The sequence below is a fragment of the Piliocolobus tephrosceles genome, chromosome 12 (genome assembly GCF_002776525.5).
Source record: "Piliocolobus tephrosceles isolate RC106 chromosome 12, ASM277652v3, whole genome shotgun sequence".
Taxonomy (NCBI): domain Eukaryota; kingdom Metazoa; phylum Chordata; class Mammalia; order Primates; family Cercopithecidae; genus Piliocolobus; species Piliocolobus tephrosceles.
This window is the reverse complement of record NC_045445.1, coordinates 34359994-34365993: the sequence shown is the minus strand read 5'-3', so window position 1 is coordinate 34365993 and position 6000 is coordinate 34359994. Positions and strand designations below refer to the sequence as shown.

The 6000-nt window shown below is 39.7% G+C and overlaps 1 protein-coding gene across 3 annotated transcripts in view; it reads right to left on the bottom strand.

The window, feature by feature from the left end:
* The window catches only part of LOC111535918 (putative uncharacterized protein CXorf42), a 66271-nt gene that overhangs the window by 56351 nt on the left and 3920 nt on the right, over window positions 1-6000 (bottom strand). The window contains exons 2-3 of one of the 3 annotated variants that reach the window (XR_002729607.1): window positions 4838-4964; window positions 1120-2897 (exon numbers count right to left, since the gene is read on the bottom strand). The exons of the other annotated variants lie outside the window; for them this stretch is intronic. The gene's annotated coding sequence lies outside the window, so the exon portion shown is untranslated. Of the gene's footprint in view, window positions 1-1119; window positions 2898-4837; window positions 4965-6000 lie in introns of those variants that run through there. 3 annotated transcript variants of the gene reach the window in all.

The following is a 6000-nucleotide window of genomic DNA, read 5'->3' as shown; positions in this document are numbered from 1 at the left end:
TATGTACCTCCCTCACAATTTGCTCACAAGGAAATTCCTTGTGAACAGACAGAACTCAAAGTCATTCCTCTCCTCACATGAGACTAGAGGATATCTGATTGCTTCCTTTGCCCTATTGTTTGACTAAGCTAGACTAAGGGATAAGTGAATATTCCTGTAAATTGTGTATTCAGTGAAAGAATAATCAGAAACTCAAAAGAATGCAACCATTTGTCTCTACCTATGACCTGGAAGCCCCCTCCCCACTTCGAGTTGTCCTGCCTTTTTGGACTGAACCAATGTGTATCTTATTGATTGGTCTCATGTCTCCCTAAAAGGTATAAAACCAAGCTGTGCCCTGACCACCTTGGGTATATGTCGTGAGGATCTCCTGAGGCTGTGTCACAGGTGCATACTTAACCTTGGCAAGATAAATTTTCTAAATTGATTGAGACCTGTCTCAGATACTTTTTGGTTTACAAAACAAAGCCAGAGGCCTAGTCTAGAGCTTGGCAAATAGTCTATGCTCACTAAGGGTGAGCTGAAGGGAAGGTTTGAAGTGTTAACTTTCTTAAGATATTTTAGTAATAACATAATAGTCTCTCCCATTGTGGTTTAAAATTTCAATAGCACATAGATTTGCATGTTATATTTTTCTATTAAGATATGAACTGTTAAATATACTGAACCAATTCTCTTTCTCCCTTTGAAGGTCCGGTTTAAGATTAGGAAGATCAAGTAGAGAAGAGATCAGAAGGCTTTAGATTTTAGATATATGTCACCCATTGCCATCGATCTCCCTGTCATCGAAATCTTGGATGGGCCCTATAATGCCATCCTTGTTCAGGAGCCCAATTGGAGTTGGGTTCTTGTAGTGCCACTGCAGCCTAGAATATCCAGGCTTCCCATGCTGTCCTTGCCTCCTCTGTCTATGCCTTGCTTTGCTCTGACTTTGTTTGGCCTGGTATAGGCCCCTGTCATCAGCATTCATTTGTGGTCTCCATTTTCTTAGGCCTGTTTTTTTACAAATTTTTCCAAAATATTTTTCTGCCAGATTCAAATTATGCATGGCACATCCTCAAGTGCAGTTCACCAAATGTCTGTTAAATGAATTGAATAAACAAAAAAGTCAGTGCACCATTTTTTATAAGGCACATTTTATATTAAAACAAAGCTGTGAATTCCTTGTAAACATTGGTTCCCAGGACCCCTGCAGATACCAAAATCCATGCATACTCAAGCCCCACATTTGGCCCTGCAGAATCCAAGTATACAAAAAGTTGGCCTTACCTATCTGCAGGTTTTGCATCCCACGAATACTGTATTTTTGATCTGCATTTGGTTGCGGGTGTGAAACCTATGGATATGGCGGGGGGGGCAGGGGCAACTCTATTGTAAAAAATCCACATGTAAGTGGACAAATGCAGCTCTAACCTGCGTTGTTCAAGGGTCAACTGTATATGTTTTGTGTGCCAAATAAGGTATGGATAAAAATTTCAAAGGAAAAATCATTTAAACAGAATTACAAGGAAGCCTCATTTTATGAGCTGACATTCCTCATTCACCAATAGGCCCTATACATCTCACATACATACATATGCAAAATGGGGGTGGGGAAAGTCCCTAGTAAAAGAACAGTGTTTCAAGACAGGGCCCGTCTCCATTTGTGCTGAAGAGTTCAGACACAACCCTGTAGTCTAAAGAAATCTTCCTAAGAGCTACTCATAGGGCTCTATGGGAAGGTGGCAGCCAAACATCTATCTAGTATATTCCAAATTCTGTTTACTGTCCTCGCTTTCTGTGGAGGACATAGGGAAATAGGAACCACTCTGGCCCAAAGGTCCTCTGCATCAAATGAAACACAAGAGGAGACTCTACCAAAGCCAGAATGAGGCCGTTCTCCCTTTTCTCTTCCATCGCCAGCCCAGAAGGCATATTGTTGCATATTCTCCAGCTCAGAAGCTGAAAATCATGCGTTTAAATGTATTTTGTCTCATTCAACCTCCTTGAAAGGACCCTGGTTCCTGATGATAAAAACACAAAAAGGGAACCTTTTGTTTAGTGCTAGGAGAAGCAAGAGGGAGGAGGTAGTTCCCTGATTCATATTCTCATCAAAAAGAAGCAGTCAGACCTTGGCTTTCTTTATGCTGTCTTCCTCATGTGAAACTGCCAGGCTAGAAAACAACAAAAATTTAAAAATGGAGTGTGATGACAGTTGAGGAGTTATTGTTAATTTTTTTAGGCATGATAATGGTATTATAGTTATGTTTTTAGAAAAAGAATGTGCATCTGATATGGTATGGCTCTGTCCCCACCCAACTCTCATCTTGTATTGTAATCCCCACATGTCGAGGGAGGGGTCTGTTGGGAGGTAATTGAATGGATGGGTTTCTCCCATGCTGTTGTCATGATACTGAGTGAGTTTTCATGAGATTTGGTTGTCTGTTAAGTGTCTGGTGCTTCCTCCGTCTCACTCTTTCTCCTGCTCCCATGTCAGATGTGCCTTGCTTCCCCTTTGGCTTCCGCCATGATTGTAAATTTCCTGAGGCCTCCCATGCCATGCAGAACTATGAATCGATTACACCTCTTTTCTTTATAAATTACCCAGTCTCAAGTATGTCTTTATAGCAGTGTGAAAACAGACTAATACACTATCTTTTAGAGAAACATGCTGAATTGTTGATAAATGACATTATACCTGGGATTGGTTTCAAATTAATTAGGGGGCAGCGGCAATTTCCCACAAGTTGTTAATTGTTCAAGCTGGGTGCTATGTGCCTGAGGGATCATTATACCATTCTATGTATGTTTATACACATTTGATCTTTTCCATAATAAAAATTAAAGGAAAAAATCTGGCCATCTGTGTTTCTTTTCCTTTTTCTTAGCTGTCTTTGCTCTCATTTTTGTGTCTTCATCTGCAAATTAAAACACATTATAATTTTGAAAAAGTTACCTTTAAAACCTCAATACTTTTGAGTAAATATATATGCTTTTGCTGTCTCTCATTTGTTGTTACACAGAAATGTATTCATTCAAACATTTATTACTATTGTCAGGAACTGTGCTAGGCACTGGGGATATATACATTATTAAAGTCACATTAGGTATTAGATGATATAAGAAGTTAATGTTAATTTTTTCATAAGTTAATGGTATTATGGTTAAGTAAGAAAATATCATTTTAAAGAGATGCACAGATACATTTTGTATTGAAGTGTGATGACATTTGTAATTTACTTTGAATACCTTAGTGAAAAATCTATATTTGAAGCAAACGTCAAAATGCTAACAAATGTTAAACCTGAGTACTAAAGTATATAGTATTAATTACACTATTCCCTTTACTTTTCTGAACATTTGAAGATTTTCATGACAAAAAGGGAAAGAAAACTACGTGTGGGTTGGAGTGGGGAAGGAGAACGCTTTCTAGGAGCTCAGTCTAATGGAGGAGACAAATAGGTAAAGAGATTGATACAATCCAGAGTGACAGAAGGAAGCTTGGATTGCTCTGGACACACAGAGGAGTCTCAAAATCAGACTGATTTGAGGAGGGTGGTTGAGGAATGGTTGACCAGGAAAGGTGGCTCTTAGAGTAGTTATTTGATTACAAAAGTACTGCATGCCCATTGTTGCAACGAGTAAGCCAAGCTTGTTGGAAAAAGAGACTGGTATTGTAGACAGAGGTCCTCTCTACCAAGTAATAGAGTCAAGAGAAAGAACATGGAATACTGAGGAAACAGAAAGCAGTTCTAGCCTGGGCAACACAGCATGACCTCACCTCTACAAATTTTTTAAAAAAATAGCTGGGCATGGTGGCGCCCGCCTGTGGTCACAGTTACTCGGAAGGCTGAGGCAGGAGAATCACTTGAACCCTGGAGGTGGAGGTTGCAGTGAGCAGAGATCGAGCCACTGCCCTTCAGCCTGGGTGACAGAGGGAGGCCCTGAAAAGGAAGGAAGAAAGGAAGGAAGGAAGGAGGGAGGGAGGGAGGGAAGGAAGGAAGGAAGGAAGGAAGGAAGGAAGGAAGGAAGTTAGTTTTCAGGCTACAGAGTATGGTGCAAGAAAGAGTGACAGGGTATATGTGATTAGAGAAGGATCAGTCAGGGTCTGAACTTTACCCTGAGGGCTATGGAGAACTATTGAAGGATTTTGAGTATGAGACTGACATGCTTAGATGTGTGCTTTAAGAAAGTTTGGTTTTCCAGTAGCAAGGAAGTAAAGTGACATTGGGGACCAGGAAACTGGGGCAATATCAGAGGAAGCAGAGCCTTTGTGGAATATGCCAACCAAGAGGAAGCACCCTCTGGTCAATTATTAGCCAGGAGAGGGCATAGAAAAGGTGGCTTTTTGTGATGCACTACCCCAGATGGGGTGCCTTCCATAAATTGGCAGCCAGTCTAAAGGCAGTGCCTTTTTAAAACTGTACAGCAGTGCCCACTGGGCATGAGATTTACACCAAAAAGCCCTTCCACTGGGCTGATGCAGCCCTGTAAGGCTTACTTTGGTACAGCCCCATCCCCTGACGTGGTCTGGTGCCACATGCTTTGTACAACTATGCACAACCAATCTGGAGTCAAATTGCTTAGGTTTGAATCCCAACTGTGTGACCTTGGGGATAGTACTTATAACCTGCTCTGTCACCATTTCCTCATCTATAAGAAGTACCCTACAGTTATTTATGGATTAGATGGCAATAATGAATATAAAGCACTTACGGGGATGCCTGGCACAAGGTTAGCAAGTGTTCAAAAACTCTTCAGTATTGTTATTATTTTCAGGAACCTTCTTCTAAAATAAGTTTTAAGAAATAAAACTAGTTTTGAGGCAAGGCTTGCAGGACGCTGTTGGCTTTCTTACCACTAGAGTCTGTTTCAGAATCAGAGTCACTGTTGCTATCTTCAGAATATTTCTTGTGTTTTCTTTCTGATAAATTTTTTTCTTCCTTTCTTGGACCTTTCACTTGAATGACTAGACTACTTTTTTTCTATAAAAAATACAAATAAAAAAGTAACTTCTAAAAAAGTATTTCTGATTATCAATCTTACTACACTTGAAATATTGAAAAGGAATAGATGATAGGCAATCTGAATAAAAGTCTAATGTTCAACTATTTATAAACATTTTTTAACTTCTCAAGAAAAGTCTGTATCTTAAAAATACCTTCTGATGTAGAAACTGAAGTAGTACATTTATTTGGCTCTTCATTCTCTACTTGCATATGTTCAGCAGAGCTGAATTTAAAGAAAATGGTTATAAGAATTGGAAAAGTGATGAAATATGGACCATAGAGTATAAAAACATAGACTTAAAACTTTTCAGCAACAACAACAATTGTCCAAGAACCATTAAAAACAAGCATTGGACTGCTTTCATAAGAATACAGTTCATGTCTATAATCCCAGCACTTCGGGAAGCCAAGGTGGGAGGATCACTTGAGTCCCAGAGTTCAAGACCAGCCTATGCAAAATAGCAAGACCCCATCTATACAAAACATTTAAAACATTAGCCAGGTATGGTGGTGCTTGCCTGTAGTCCCAGTTACTCAGGAGGCTGAGGTGGGAGGATCACTTGAGCCTAGGATGTCAAGGCTGCAGTGAGCCATGATCATGCCATTGCACTCCATCCTGGGTGACAGAGCAAGACTGCCAAAAAAAAAAAAAAAAAGAAAAGAAAAGAAAAAACCACAGTTCAAGGGTCTGCCACCTTCATAATAATAAAATAACTTACATTTGTACAATGCTTTACAGATTGCAAAGCACTATTCAAACTGAAAGCAGCATGGAGGATTTATATTTTCAGAAGAAACCACAGGGCAAAAATTGAGAAATCAGAATCAGAAGGAAAGATGAAAGAAACTGTATATAAGAAGTCTGAGGAAGATACCATAATTTTATTCTAAGCATGTGAAAAACAAATGGTAGAGCAGCAACTGTTCTGTCTCCTCAGAGCAAGAAGACCCTAAGAAGCTACAATCTAAAGAGATTTGGGGGACACATGTTCTCAGGACCTGAGGCTACGTC